This window comes from Talpa occidentalis, unplaced genomic scaffold, assembly GCF_014898055.3.
Source record: "Talpa occidentalis isolate TD23 unplaced genomic scaffold, MPIMG_talOcc4v2.1 talOcc4.11, whole genome shotgun sequence".
Classification (NCBI taxonomy): Eukaryota; Metazoa; Chordata; class Mammalia; order Eulipotyphla; family Talpidae; genus Talpa; species Talpa occidentalis.
The window spans coordinates 19,505,057-19,520,699 of record NW_023601104.1 but is presented as its reverse complement, the minus strand read 5'-3'; the positions used below and the strand labels follow the sequence as shown (position 1 = coordinate 19,520,699).

The 15,643-nt window shown below is 42.2% G+C and overlaps 1 protein-coding gene across 2 annotated transcripts in view; it reads right to left on the bottom strand.

Moving 5' to 3' along the window:
- MAPK6 (mitogen-activated protein kinase 6) overlaps positions 1–14,768 on the bottom strand; it is a 33,709-nt gene extending 18,941 nt beyond the window's left edge. Inside the window, exon 1 of one of the 2 annotated variants that reach the window (XM_037502497.2) lies at positions 14,611–14,768. The gene's annotated coding sequence lies outside the window, so the exon portion shown is untranslated. Of the gene's footprint in view, positions 1–13,569; positions 13,925–14,610 lie in introns of those variants that run through there. The other variant, XM_037502498.2, reaches the window with a different exon arrangement.
- Positions 14,769–15,643: the final 875 nt, after the last annotated feature.

Sequence of the window (15,643 nt, the reverse complement as noted above, 5' to 3'; positions counted from 1 at the left end):
AAATTGGCCCACCTTACTCAGTAAATGGGAAGGAATGTTAGGACTTTTGCTTAATAAAGCAGATCCAGTATGTGCATCCAATTCAGATATGTTCCATTTGGCAAAGTGTTTGCTAATTTTATATATGTCTTGTAATATACTAGGCACTGGAGACAAAATGGTAAAAATATACTTCAATTCTACCTTCAAAGTGACTACAATATGGTTGAAGACAAACAATAATAACAATTCATTTAAAAAGGGGGATGTGAAGGGAACAAGTGATACCCCCCAAAAATGGTAAGGAGGCTATGAGAGTCTACACACTGGGGGATCTGACCCAATTAGGAAGGTCAGAATGCGTACCTATGGCAACCATAAAAAGAAAGAGACCTCTCATGCTGACTCTTAGTGATCCTGAAGAGAAAACAGCTTCTCCCTAATCATCTTGACCTTCACAACAGTTAAATTCTAAACCATACTGTCTCTAACCACCTCCTTTTTTCAGATCAATCATGGAACTCTTTTTCCTGACTAAAGCACGCAGTACAAATCAACTGGTACAGCAGACTGCTGGTCAGAGCACACTCCATCCACATCAGTGACCTCTAGACACATCCTGTTTACACATTTTTGTCACTGTCTTTCAAGTATAACTTCATAAAAGCAAAGTTTAATTAAACTCAAGATAGATTTGGGGTCCCATATTCTATTTGCACTTTCTACACATTCCAAGTGAGAAAAAGGAAAACTAAGATGGCACAGTAACTTAAAATGATCCTTCCCAGAATTCTTTCAATATCTGTTTCCGAATGTTAACAATTCCTACCAACCTCAGTGCTACCTTACTCAGAGAAGAGTCATTAATTATAACTTAATTAGCTAGCTCAGTATTATCCTAACAGACTTTTGGTGAATAAAACGAAGTGCAAAGAATGAGAACAAAGTTGGTGTTAATGCTTTACTTTTGATCTTCAAGAAATCCATTGTATGGGCCTCCGGGGGCAATCTGCAGCCGAGTTTGATTCCCCTACCAAACAGGGAGAAACCCACATGGCGGGAAAGACCTCTCCTGTCTCGCTCACTGCTCCCCTCAGCAGTGTACTTTGGTCCGTCTGCCTGTTCTGTTCCCCACTCTGTCTCTGGTGAATCCTCTCACCCCCCCATTTCTGGCCTGTACCCCAATTCTTGTATAAAAATAAATAAATCTTTTAAAAAAAGAAAGAAAGATTTCCATAGTAATGTGGAAATAAAAGCTCCCTATGTAGGTCAGGCTGAGTACCAGTATTCTCAGTTTATATGGTAGTTCCCTGAAACTACCATGACTGTCTCTTCAGGCACTCCTCTAAATTACTGCCTGCTTTCTGTCACTTGGCCTACCCCCATGCCAACAGAAATACAGGTACTCTGAGTTAAGCTTAGGCAGATGAAGTAAAATTATAAAATGAAAAAGGAATTTTTTTAAAATTTATTTATACAAGCACTGGGTGCAGTCAGAAGCTTGGGAGGGTGAGAAAATTCACCAGAGGCAGAGCGGGAAACAGAACAGGCAGACTGACTGAAATACACTGCTGAGGGGAGTAGCGGGCAGCAGGAGAGGTCTGTTGTGCCATGAGGGACCCTCGCTGGCGGCCATGGATCAAACCGGCCATGGATCAAACCGGTGCTGCAGAGGCTGCAGGCAGCTTCGCAGCCCAGTGCTCAATTGCTGCGCCACCAGGGGAGGCCCATGAAAAAGGAACTTAAGAGTAGAATAACTTCACTCTGCCCCATCTTCCCATTCTGTAGAAATTGCATTTTCTTCTTTTTTAATCCAGAGCTGGGTCTGTGTCAGAAAGGAAGTTTGAATAGGCAAAGCAAGTTTGAGGTGTGGGCCTTAAACAGAGTAGTTACTTTTCTAGTTTTCCCTTCCATCCTCCACACTGCTGCTTCTCAGGTTAAATGTAGGCATGGGTCATCTGGCCGGATCATACTCACTGACAGCTCTTCCTGCTCCTTCCCCCTCCCCAACAGCTCTTGCCTATTTTGCTCTTCTCCAGGGTCAAATGAGTAATTTGAGTTAACTGGAATCCAGCCAGCCTCACATCTCCTCTGCCAAATCCCAGTAGCTTTTAGAGAGAAGGGAAAGATTGAGTCTACTTACATTCACCTAGGACTATCTCTTTACCCTGGCATACAGAGGTGTTGTTATAGCAAAACCCTCCCCACTCCACCTTCCAGAAGATCATGTCTCAGATTCTCAGTAGAGCTACAGTTTCTAAGGTAGAGACAGCCAACAAAGGCTAGAGTACAGTTTAGCTGCTTGCTTATATGCATTCTTGACAAAGCCCTTGAACCTGAACGTCATCAGGGACTATTCTCAGAATCTGGGCTTCAAGAAGAACTGTCGTTCAAACTAGCATTAGTCAATGATCTTAGGAACCTGGGATGAGAGGGAGGACCTTAAAACGAAGAAAACACCAAACCAAACAGGCTTTGTCTACTATCAGTAACTATTCTTATCAACAAGACAAGCTTTCAAAGTCAAAGATAGTATACTTAGCTTCTAACAAAGTATATAATTTATAAAGCAAACACAATGTCCTCCTGCTCTACTCCCAACTTGTTCTTAAGCTGTCTGAACCTTTGCCTAAAAACATTTTTTCTCATTAGGGACCCTCATTTGCCTTTGACCACTTAAAAAGCCAGGACAAAATAAATGCCATTATGCGTATTATGATGCTCATCTCCAGATGCTATTTATTTTACTGTTACCTGTATTGGAACAGTGGAATTTCAGACAATAGAAAAAAACAGCTAAAGACAGTCAAGGACCCAATTCTAAGTCAATGATCTGTGAAAGCATTGTGTAAGTCTCATTTCACTGGTATTTGTTCCCAAGCACTTATGGTGGGATACCCAGAATGGGGGAAATGTGATGGAAACGTCTTAGTTAAACATTAAGTAAATACAATTCCTCCACAGATTTAGGATTAGAAATTATAAAATAATAATAGCCCTTCATCACTTGCTTCCGCCTGCCTGAATCCTCATTTCAAAGACTCCTCTAATGTTAAGGAAACCCTGGAGCACAGGAGACATGTGGACAGCCTCCTTTGTTCAAGTACCTTTGAACATCTGAGGATTCCAAATACAAATTTTTGGAATTGTTAGGATAGTTTATATAATACTACAGTAACAAATAATTCCAAAATCTTAAGTAACTTAGAACAGTTTTAAGTCTTGTTCCTGTAACATACCCAACACAGCTGTCATCCAAGCAGTTGAAGTAGCTACCATCAGTATTGTTGCCACTCAAAGTGCCAAAGGGAATGAAGTGGGACTATCTCACTGGTGCCTAAAAAGTTCATCCAAAAAATGCTATAACTCACTTCTACTCACATTTTGATCAAACCAGTTCACATGTCACACCTATTTCAAAGGAGTTGAGAATATAATCTCTACATGTCCCCAAAGCAGAAAGGATCGAGATATTTTGAATAGTTTTTTTTTTTAAAGATTTATTTATTTATTTATACAAGCGTACAGTCAGAAGCGCGGGAGGGTGAGAGAATTCACCAGAGACAGAGCGGGGAGCAGAGCAGGCAGAAGGACCGAGGTACACTGCTGAGGGGAGCAGCCGGCGGGAGGAGAGGTTTGCGCACCATGTGGGACCCTCCTCTGGTGGCCCGGGAGCAGCAGGGGATCAAACCGGCACCTCAGAGGCCACAGGCAGTTTGCAACCCAGCGCTCCACTGCTGCGCCATAGGGGAGGCCCTATTTTGAATAGTTTTGACTAAAACAACTTCAATTCTTCTATCCATCCATTACATTTTTACTCCATTACATTTTACCATCTGCTAGATATTGTTTTACACAGTAAGGTATAACAGAGGTAAAAATTGTTTTTAAAAACCTGACCTGAATTTATGAAATACAGAAACACAGAGCACTGTAGTAGATTTTCCCTTACTAACCCTTTCTTCAGCTCTTTTCTAATAGAATTCTCCTTTCTTTGTCTTTTGCCCTTCCTAATCTCAATGAAATTTCTATTCTTCTGATCCTCTACTCTTCATTTTCTTGAGAACTGTTTACCTCCCTTTGTCGTAACTCTTTGTAAAATAAAAGGTTTGGGACTAAGTAAATATACTGACATTTTCTGAGCATATTATCTAATACTTAGGAGATACATTACAAGCTGTACTGAATTAGGGCCTCCCTGTTGGTGCAGGAGTTAAAGCACAGCACTATGAAGCTATCTGCAGTCTCTGTAACAATGAGTTCGATCCCCAGCTGGCCAGGGAGCAACCCACATGGCACAGCAGACCTCTCCTGTCTCACCCACTGCTCCCCTCGGCAGTGTTTTCAGTCAATCTGTCTGTTCTGTTCCCCACACTGTCTCTGGTGAATCCTCTCACCCTCCCACACCTCTTGCCTATAACCCCAGGTTCTTGTATGCATAAATAAATCTTTAAAAAAAAAAAAAAAGCTGTACTGAATTAATGTTAAAAAAAATTCTACTTGATAGAATGTTTTGGAAAAGATAAATTTTACCCTTAATTTTTTTAAGAATCTGATCACTTTCTGACCTGCCATGGAGGAACACCAGTGATGACTCCTAAAAAGGTACTTTCCTTAGCAGGCATTCTCCCAGGAACCTCGCCATGTGAACACACAGGTTTGCCAGCACATGAAGAAGCAATTGATTTCAACCCACTCAGATTGAAAAAAACAAAAACACATCAAGCTCTGGAGGTTCGTGTTTTGTTAGCTGAGGCAGTGGGGAAGGACTGTGCCACTGAAATAGTGTTCGATATGATCAGACAAGCAAGACTCTGTAAAAATCCTGCAGTTCACCAACACCAAGTATCGTGAAGATACCCAAGAGCTTGACATTATTCTGTCTTTCCCGCTCTTCAGTCCATCCTAGCAGAACCTGTGGTATCTAGCATCACAGCTTTCTAGAATACACATCAAATACAATTGTTGTAGTTATTTAACTAACTCTGGTGAGGATCTGAAAAAGACCATGATGTACAAGACCAGAAAAAACATTTCTGGCCCCCATCAATTGGAGAGAACCATATGACTCATTGCAGAATTTCCAATTTTTAAAAAATGATTCAGAGTATTTTTTCTAGAATATCCTTCCTCTTTTTTTTTCTCATTTTCTCCATACCTGAGCAAAAAGGTTGCAAGATTTAAAGAAAGTATATTTCCTATTCACACTAAAGTTTGGCTACTGACAAATTCCCATTTGATTTCATTAAACTGTATTGGGCGGGGGGAGGTGGAGGGAAGGAGCAACCAAGCTCAAAAGATTTGCATTCTAGTCCAGAAACTATAGCTAAATTAGCTAGACAATCTAAGCATTTCACATTTCTAGGTCTCTGATCCTCATCAAGAAAATGATAGAGCTAATCTTCATTATTCTTATGCTATCTTTTATTATAAATTTTACGATCTTAATGAAAGGCTGAGTTTTCACTTCTGATTAGAATGTACAAAGTTGCAAGACACCATTTACTATTTCCCTGTAAACACTGACAAACTGGGTAACGTACAAAATTGTAGCTTTTACACAAACCATCAGAGAATTAAGGATGCAATCTAAACAAATTAAATTCCAGAAAATGTCAAGCCTTTCCTTAGAGAAGAGGCCATGGCTATTCTCATTCCTGGCAAAGTGGCTGCAGAATAAGGAATTTTCCACTTACAGGATTACGAAGAAAACTGCCAAATTTATATGAAGAGATGATAGACAAAACTTTTAATGGCTGCATGTGGACTTAGATAAGAATTTGGAGGAGGCCCAGCTATAAGCCCCACTTGTCAACTGTTCGCTGTGTCTTCTTAACTCAATGAGTACAAAAGTCTGATGGCAGGGCAGAAAAGCTGAGAATCCCATGTAGCATATGGGCCTCCACTATGTCCAAAACAGCTGCCCTCTGATGGTGGGGAACAAGACAGGCCCCTCACATAAAGCAAACACTGTTCTTATGACGGGGCTAAGAAATAGGACAAAAATGTTAGATAACGAAAATATGAGGTAGTACTGAAAAGTAAAGTCCAAAGAGCTAGCAGATTGAAAAGCAGAGAGCCCGATGTTCAGAAACTGATATGGTAAAAGTATTCAGAGAAAAATGAGTAAGAACTTTCCAAAACTGATAAAAGATACCAACCCACAGACCCAAGTTCAATGAGGAGCAACCAGGATAAAAACAAGGAAACCCCTACCTAGGCACATCACTGTAAACTGTTGAAAATGGAAAAGAAAAACTCTTAAAAGCAACAGGGAAAAGAGACAAAGGATGCTTGAGGAAGAATAATAAGAATGACAACTGATTACTAGAAACAATGAAAGTCAGAAGACAATAGAACATTATCTTTCAAGTGCCAAAAGAAAAAAGAACTACTAACTCAGAATTCTATATTTAAGGGAAATGTACTTCAAAGATGAAGGTAAAGATAACATGGAATTCTAGATTTCTGAAAGGAACAAAAAACCCTAGAGAAGGCAAATAACTGGAAAATAAGAAAAGTCTTAAAAAAATTATCCACATTTAAATTTTACAAAATAATAATGTACTGTGGAAGTAAGATATAGGACAAGAGCACAAAGTGCTGCAGGGAGCATAACCTGAATCAAGCAATTAAAAGTATGACTTACAATATAGGTAAGGAAGTGGTATTACTTAAGATAGACTGATGACTAAAAGGCTCATGGGTCACCTTTAAACAACTCCCTTTCTGATTCTTCTGTTTACTGAAGAACCATGCCTACCAATGAGCAAAAGAAGGAAAAAGAGAAAACTAAATAAATCACCAACTGTAAACAATGATTTCTTTTGCTAAGCATTCTATGAACTTTTATATCAATAACAGAAACTAACATCATTTAGCAACTCAATTTGTTGACAATCCAGTGAAAATTAATCATAAATGTACATATTTTAATTGAAATAACTATGAGGGGCTCTACTTTCTGCTTTAAAGTATAGTTTTAAGATAATAAAAATTTTACTTTTGGAATATATGGCCCAAAAGTTCTTAAGGCTAAAAATATCATTTGATACATCTTTGTCTCTATTATTAAGTACTATAAAGGTAATTAATTAAAAAAATATTTTGCTCATATTATAAAGGAACTCAGCAATGAACAAGACAATACATTTTTAAATATTTGAATTCTAAAGATTATAAGGAACAATAGCAAGGTTGATTAAGAATGTATTGTGTGTGAAGTACTGTGCTGGGCATATACTCTTCCACTAAATCCTCCTAACAACACTGCAAAATGTATCTTAAAACCTTTATTTTAGAGAACTGAAATAAGACATTTAAGATGACACATTAGTGAGAGCCAGGATTTGGACCTGAACTTTGTAAATCAAAGCCCATGGTCTTGGGCCTCCCTGGTGGCGCAGTGGTTGAGCGCTGGGTTGCGAGGCTGCCCGCGGCCTCTGCGGCGCCAGTTCGATCCCCGGCTGCTCCCCGGCCCCGGGAGGAGGGTCCCACATGGCGCGCAGACCTCTCCTGCCTCCTGCTGCTCACCTCAGCAGTGTGCTTCGGTCCTTCTGCCTGCTCTGCTCCCCGCTCTGGCTCTGGTGAATTCTCTCACCCTCCCGTGCTTCTGACTGTACCCAGTGCATGTATAAACAAAAACAAACAAACAAATAAATAAAACATGCCTCTATTTAAAAAAAAAAAAAAAAAAAAAGCCCATGGTCTTCTCTAACAATGTAATTTTTTTATTACCAAGTACACACACATTCCATCCTCTACCCCCACCTCTTTAAAAACAGTGTATTTCCTTCAGGCAGGACATCTTTCTGCATAGCCAAAAAACATAATCATCAAAATCAAGAAATTAGCAGATACAGGCAATCTTTAAGGGCATTTTCCCCTATAGAGGTTTAAAGGAATCGAGCATTTCCTATCATCCACAAATATTTACTGAGCACTTTGCATGTGCCAGTAATGATACAGTGGAGAATAAGACATTAAGGTTCTTCTCCTTTCAAAGAGTTTACATCCTAGTGAGAAAAGACTGGCAGGTAAAACACGACTGCAAATTTGGTGAAGAGCTGCAACTGAGTGACTAGGAAACAGCCATCTAAGGGTCTGAGTGATGAGAAGGCACCAGCTCTAAGGATGACAGCGGAGCATTTCAAATAGAAGACACAGCAAGCATGACAGAACTCGGCATTTTGGACGAAAAGAAGCCAGTGTGGCCATAATATCCTGAGCAAGGAGTGGAGAGTGCTGTGGGGATAAAACAGGTAGAGAGAAACACACACGGCAGGCTTCCAATTATATAAACTAAAAGCAAAGGAAAGCTACTGAAAGATTTTAAGCAGACAATTGGCATGATTTCATTTATATTTTTAAAAAGATGATTCTTTTTATGTACTAAAGATGATATTCCAGGGAATGCAGAGACCAGTTAGAAGTTATTTCAGTAGGCCGGGTGAAATGATGCTGGTGGAAATGAAGATATAAAAGAGGAGACAGAGTCAAATGATATTTTGGAGATCGTGAGAAGTTGGCAATGGACTAGTCAAGGGGGATAAGTAAAAAAGACAGAAATAAAGGGTAACTCCCAGGTGCAGCTTACTGAGATGGAGAAGACTGGGAGAACAGTATGGGAGAAAGACTTCTATTTCAGACATGGAGAGGCTTTCCAATAATAATGCCTATTTAGAAAAGTGAGTCAAGCAGGCAGTCAGAGAATGTGTCTGACTGCAGATGTTTTAAGTCTAAACCAAAAATACAAATTTGAGAATTATCCACATGTAAACAGTATTTAAACCAATAATTTCAATGAGACCACCTACCAAACAAACATAGAAGGGGGGAAAAGCCCAGAACTAAACTGAGATGTGCCGATACTTAAAGGTGGGTAGAGGCGAAAGTCTCTAAAACAGTATGACAAGGTATGAAGGAGGAGAAAAGCATATGTTTCTGATAAGAGAAGCACGGGAATAAGCAGAAAACAGTGGTCAAGTACACTGAACGATGCTGCCATAAGATCCTGAGATAGATTTAGTAAAGGGAAGTCACTGGTAACCTTCACCAGAGCAATTTCAATGGTAAGTGGTGATGAAGCAAATCTGGAGTAGGCTAAAGAGCCAAGGAGAGTGGAGAGCACACAAAGACAACCCTGAAATGTTGCTTGAAAGAGGATCAGAGAAATAAAATAACTAGAGAAGAATGTGGAAATTGGAGAGGGTTTTTAAGAGATTTCTGTATCTGCATTGCCTAATATTGTAGCCAACAGCTCCATATGACCACTGAACAACTGAAATGTGGCTATCATAACTGAGGAACTTAATTCCTTAATTAATTTTTATTAAACAGCTAGAGGCTACCATATTGGGCAGTGTAGTTCCGGAGCACATCTGTATGCAATAAAGCTGCCTAGCAAAAAGGCAAAACTCTGGGCCTCCCTGGTGGCACAAGAGGTTAGGACGCAACCTATGAAGCTGTCCGCAGCCTCTACAGCACGAGTTTGATCCCCAGCCTGCCAGGGAGCAACCCACATGTCGCAGCAGACCTCTCCTGACTCTCCCGCTGCTCCTCTCAGCAGTGTACTTTGGTCGGTCAACCTGCCAGTTCTGTTCCCCGCTTTGTCTCTGGTGAATCCTCTCACCACCACCCCCTCACACCTCTGGCCTGTACCCCAGGTGTTGTATGCATAAATAAATCTTTAAAAAAAAAAAAAAGACAAAACTTATGATGTAGACAAGAGATGCGTCCTTCAAGAAGTCAAGAAAAGGAATCCAGAGCAAAAGTGGAGAAATCTACAAGGGCTGTAACATGAATGAAACAAGACATGAAGTTATAGTAACCATTGGAAACACAAGAAGGAATTACAGAAAGTTGTCAATGTTAAGCCAGAAAAGGGTAGAGGGTGATTTAAATTCAATGAGCATCTATTAAGTGCTAGGCCTTTTTAAGTGACAAATTATTTGTTACTCATAGTCACTGCCATGTCTCATTTTATAAATAAGAGTGCTGATGCTAAGAGAGATAAAGCAACTTCACCAAAATTACACACAGCAAAGATATGGACCCAGGCCAGTCTGACTTACTCTAGGGTTATAATCTTTCCACTGGAAAAGTTGAGAGGCTAAGAACCATTCAATGTTTCTTCATCTGGACATAACAACGGCAAATCAATGCAGCAACTATTAACGAGTGCCAATAAGCCTGAAGGTGCTAGACCACAGACAAAAACTGTCCTCTCCGTGTATCCACAATTAAGTAAAAGTTATTTACTAGGTGTTTATAATTTTCTTTTAAGTGGAAATACTTAAGAACAACAGGAAAATGTACATTCTTGCAATTAAGATTTATCTACTATACTGAACAAAGGATATACATCTGTCAGGAGATTAACAATGCTCTATAATGATATCTGCGCATATGAGTTAAGTGAGTAATTCATAAAAAAAAGAGGAAAATTACAAACTGGCTGAGTCAGCTATTAAATTATAACTTGTGTTATTTTAAATTTACTGTGGACAAAGATCATGCACATCTGTGCTACCCAATATGGTAGTCACTAACTCCATGCAGCTATTAAACATAAATCAATTAACATTACATAAAAAGAAAAATTCAGTTCCTCAGGTATACCAGCCACCAGTCAAGAGCTCAACAGTCACACATGGCAGGTGGCTACCTCACTGGATAGCACAGAACGGAATAGTTCACCATTCACAGAAAGTTCTACAGGATGGTGATTAGAGTCTCAATTTTCCATTTGCCTTTTCTCAGAAGAGCTAATGGAAAGAGCAACACCAAAGACATGAGTTTTCCAAGGAAATCGCTAACCGGTGAACAACTATGGATATATCAATTAACAGTGCTTCTCGAAATTAATGTGCATTTCAATACCTGAAAATCTTGTTAAACTTGTAGCTTCTAATTCAGTAGGCGTTTAGATGATAGTCAAGATACTGCCCTTCTAACAAATTCTCAGGAGACGCTAATACTTCTGGTCCAGAAATCACATTTTGAGTACCAAGGTCTTAGATTTCTCTAGGCAACGGATTTTTAGCCATCAAATAATGTACCAGGACAAGATAATGACCGAAATCCCTCTAATAAACACTAACACTTTAGTTTTATGTTTGTACAGAATTAAAGCCACAGAGATTTCACACTGCAAAGGTAGACGTCCCTGAAGTAAATACTAGGATTCTAACAATTTTTATGATATCATTTTTTTAATGTAAAGATTTAGCAAATTTAAATGAAAATCAACAGGAAAATGTGATTTGCTAAATATCTGATTTCTGTACAACTTTCCAGAAATAGATTTAAAAGGCTGACATGCAGGTATGAAAGACAACCCTTTTAAAAACTATCAGAAGGTTACACTATATTTTCCAATGCTGGACACGGCCCACACCACTGCTACCTTAAAAGCGTAAGTTCCATATGAAAAGCAACTCCCTGGAAAAAGCCATTAACTACAGTAATAGTTTTGGTTTTGTTTTGTAAAGTCTTAGTCAAGGCTCAGAGCAATAATACCAACCAAAACCCCCATGTAGCAGGCTGTAATGCAATGCAACACAACCCAACAACAGGCTGAAGGAGCTGACAGAGGACAGGTAACAATGCCAAAAAATTTACTTATGAAAATTTACTTCTTTCTGTTCCAAAAAGGGCCCTAGAGTAACAGAGGTTCAAATGGGCTCTGAAAACAAGGAACTCGATAGCAGTGGTGAGAATGCTCACCATATCATAAAGCAATACCTCATAGAAAGGTGATAGTTTATAAATTCTGAATTATGCACAATAGCTAATTACCTATATTCTAAAAAACCTCACTAGAAATACATGTTTAACCTCTAAAAGTGACAGGATGCCTTCCGTATCTTCAATACTTTTATATATTTATTCTTACATTTCATTTAGTAGGAATATTTTAAACTTTGAATTAAACTTTTTAAAAGTTTCTCTATATAAAGCAAGCAATGTTCTTCCAAAATATCTCTAAACACTTAATTCACATTAGCAATACATTTTCCTGCCCACAAAACTCCAAATAAATAACTCTGAGGAAACAATAAAGACAAGAGAATGAGGTTTTTTTCCTTTTCACTTTGAAAACTGTTATTCTCAACCTTTTTTGTCTTACTTTAAGCCAACCTGCTAAACTGTTTTAAATCAGTTATCTTATTACCAAATTTAATTCAATTAAATTTGAAAGTATACATGCGGATTACCTTTTAAATAATTGATGAAAAGCACTGCCCATAACCATTTCAAAGTTGTCTTTATTAAAACAGAAAACTCCATAGATAAGGAAATAGCACCTCATATTATTCCATTAGAGTAAAATGCTCATGTTCAGAGCTAGATTTTATTAAATTTTTCTGCACCATTACAAAGCTTAAACTAATTTCCAAATTATAATTAAGGTAACTTTCATATGATCAGTGAAAACATAACATCAACAGACATCATGAGGTAGCTTTTTATAAAAATCTGTAACAAATCTCTCAATAACAGCCAAGAACTGCTAATACGGAACATTTAATTACAGGAACTGACCACAGCAATTAATTTTACCTTCCCTTTGAATAAATATTACAAAATTCCACCTGTAGAATATGTATCTTTTAAAAAAACAATTTAAGAATACATTACTTTTTTAGAGAAATGACTTCCTCTTGAGAGAGAATTATAATGTGGACAGAAACATTTCAGCCTATCATTAAAAAAAAAAAATACAGTGTATAAAAAAAAAAAGGGCCACGTAGCAGTCGTGGGCAGGATGAGTCATCACCCAACCCAAAACTTGCAGTACTTCTAAGCTTCCTCCTACCCGACCCCATCCCCTGAGTCAGCAAACCTTACTTTTTTGTCAGTTATGAATACTCAAGATGCTTAAATGAACTTATGTAAAGCACTGCAATACTTTTAGTACCAATACTTGTCATCAGAACATGGGCTTTTATCCACTGCAAAATTAACTGAACTTCAAATCTCTACTCTCTAATTTCCTAATCACACAAAATAGCCTAAGATTAATTTACATCTTTTTAAAGTAACTGAATTCCAAAATATGCTCGTATATAAAAGTCTGTATATAGACAATTCCTCATTTTCCAGGGCTTTCTCCTGAACAGTAACATCTTAGGCGATAAAAAATGACGGGCTCCAATCAGGCACATTTCCTAGATGACCGCAATTACGATTTAGGATACCAACAATCAATTTTACAAGTTTCACGAGGCAATCCTTACTAAATTATGTAACACATACATATACGAAAAGACTTTACTTTCATAAGCCTTTCAAAAAACACGTTTGCAACTATTCACTAAAGATAGGTAAAATTACTTCCACTCGATTCAAAATTATTTTCCAAACACTGAAACCTGACATCTCTGAAAAGAAATTTCAGGGCCAGGTCGTTGGGACCTACATTCTTGTAATCAGATCACTCTTTCCAATTCAGTTGCCCCACGCTGACGAGAGATGGCCAATCTCTTTTGTCTGGGCAGGCCTTTAAAAAACAGCCAGGCTACAAGAACCAAACACTCAGAAAATTACTCTAAAGCGGAGTGCGCTCCATTTTATTCCGTTAATTACCTTTTCCTTTAACGAATCGCCTGGTGTCCGTCAAAAGTTACCACTGAAACTGACTTGAGGGCATTTTTAGCACTGAAGTGAAAAAAGAGGAATGTTGCTGCAAATGCAGGAGGTTTCTAATTCCACCTCACCAGTCCTCTCCACTGGACCTTTTCCAGTGAGTAAGCAAAAGGAAAAGAAAAAAAAAATAGAGCAGGGATCAAGAAGCTTCTGCTTCTCCGAGCTCCCACGAACACCTGAATCAGTGGCGCCTTCCTAAAAAGACGACGGCCGAGACCCCCTCGCTTTTCAGCGCACCCCACGAGAGAGAGAAAATGCACAGGCGCGGGGAGGCCTCTCCGGTCCCCGACAAGTGTGCGCTCGGGGGACCGCACGGACCCGGCTCGGGGCCCCGACGGCCGGGGGAGCCGCGCGCGGGGGTGGGAGTGGGCAGGAGCTCCGACTCCGGCGAGTTCTCGGCGCCTCCCGCTCGCGCTGGGCTGCCTCGGAACTTGGGCAGGGGACGCGGGGACTTTGCCCGGCCGGAGTCAGCCGAGGCCGAGCCGCCCGAGCGGGCCGGGGAGGCGGCGAGGGAGCGCGTCGCCGGGCGGCGCGCCAGGAGGGCGCGACTCCGCGCCACCTCACGCGGCCGGCCGCCCCTCCCGGCCGCGCCCCTCGTCAGCCCGCCCGCCCGCCGCCCCGGCCCGGCCGCGAACCCGCGGAGCCCGGCGCGGAGGGGGCGCCGCGGCGGGCGTGCGGGGGCCCCGCGGCCGGCGAGGGGCGTGCCGGGTGGGAGGGGCGCGCCGGCCGCACCGCCGGCCCCACGCGGGGACCCCGGCCCGCCGCCCGCCCGCCCGGCCGCCCGCGCGGGGACGCGCCGGCCAGGCCCGAGCGGGCCGGGGGAGGGCGGGCGCCGGAACAAAAGCGCCTTTGTCGAGCGGCGGCCGCCGGAGGGTCACACACAATGGAGGAGGCAGCCGGCGCCGCCGCCGCGGGCCCGCCGCGGCGCCCTCCCGAGCCGCCGCGCCGGCGCGCCCCGCACACGCACACACACACACTCACGGGACTCCTCCGGCTCATGGACGGCGTGCGGGGCCCGCGGACGGCCCCCGGGGTCGGCTCAGGTCTCCGGCTGTGCTGACGGCAGCGGCGTCTCCGAGGCTCTCGCTTTGCCGCAGTCGCCGCCATGTAACCCCGACCCGCGAGAGAGGGCGAGGGAGAGGGGGCGGGGCCTCGGGCGCCACGCCCCCCGCACGTCACAGGCTCACTCCACGGGTTCCCCCGCCCCCGCCGGCCCCGCGCTCGCACGCGCCGGAATTTCCAACGCCCGTGACTGGGCTGCGCGCGCCGCGAGGGCGGCGGGGGAGACGCGGGGCTGGGCGGCCGCCCACGCGGGCGGGCCCGGGGGCTGCGGGCGGTGGGCGGTGGGCAGAGGCGCCCGCTATGCTCTGCTCTGCCTCCGGCCCCAGGCCCGAGCGCTAAGCGAGCTAACTCCACGGGAGCGGTTCCTGAGCACCTACTATGTGCAAAGCGCTGGACGGGTCCAGAGGAAGAGGCCTCCTGCGAGCAGGACGGCAGCAAGCAAGAAGGCTGGACCTGAGGGTAGCCAAGGGCTTGGCCGACGACGCATTACAGGCCGGGCGCTAATATGAAGCGCGTTCATTCTGTCTGAGGCTGTGAAGGAATCGAAGTGAGGTCGTCACTTAGGCAGGATCCGAAGGAAGCTGTGTAGCCCCAGGTGGTGTACCTGCCGAGGACTTGGGGAACGATCTGGGACTAGGCCCTTTGAAGCCTAATTTATTTTGAAGCCTCATGTAGTGCAGGGATGTAGTGGGGAATGTAGAAAGGTGCTGTCTTGGACCCACTTCTTGGACGAAAAGCAAATTTATTTATCATGGCTATTGAGTCCAAGGAACCATTCCAGTGCTTATGTGAAATTTATGTAAATAGTTATGCAATTAGAGACACAGGTCAGGACATATTTTTCAATGATTTAATCATCAGTCCTGACAAGAACCCATTGTTTGGCAGCCCCTTATCCATGATTATACACAGCTTCAAAGCTTAAAGCAAAGACCACTTTAAACATCACATA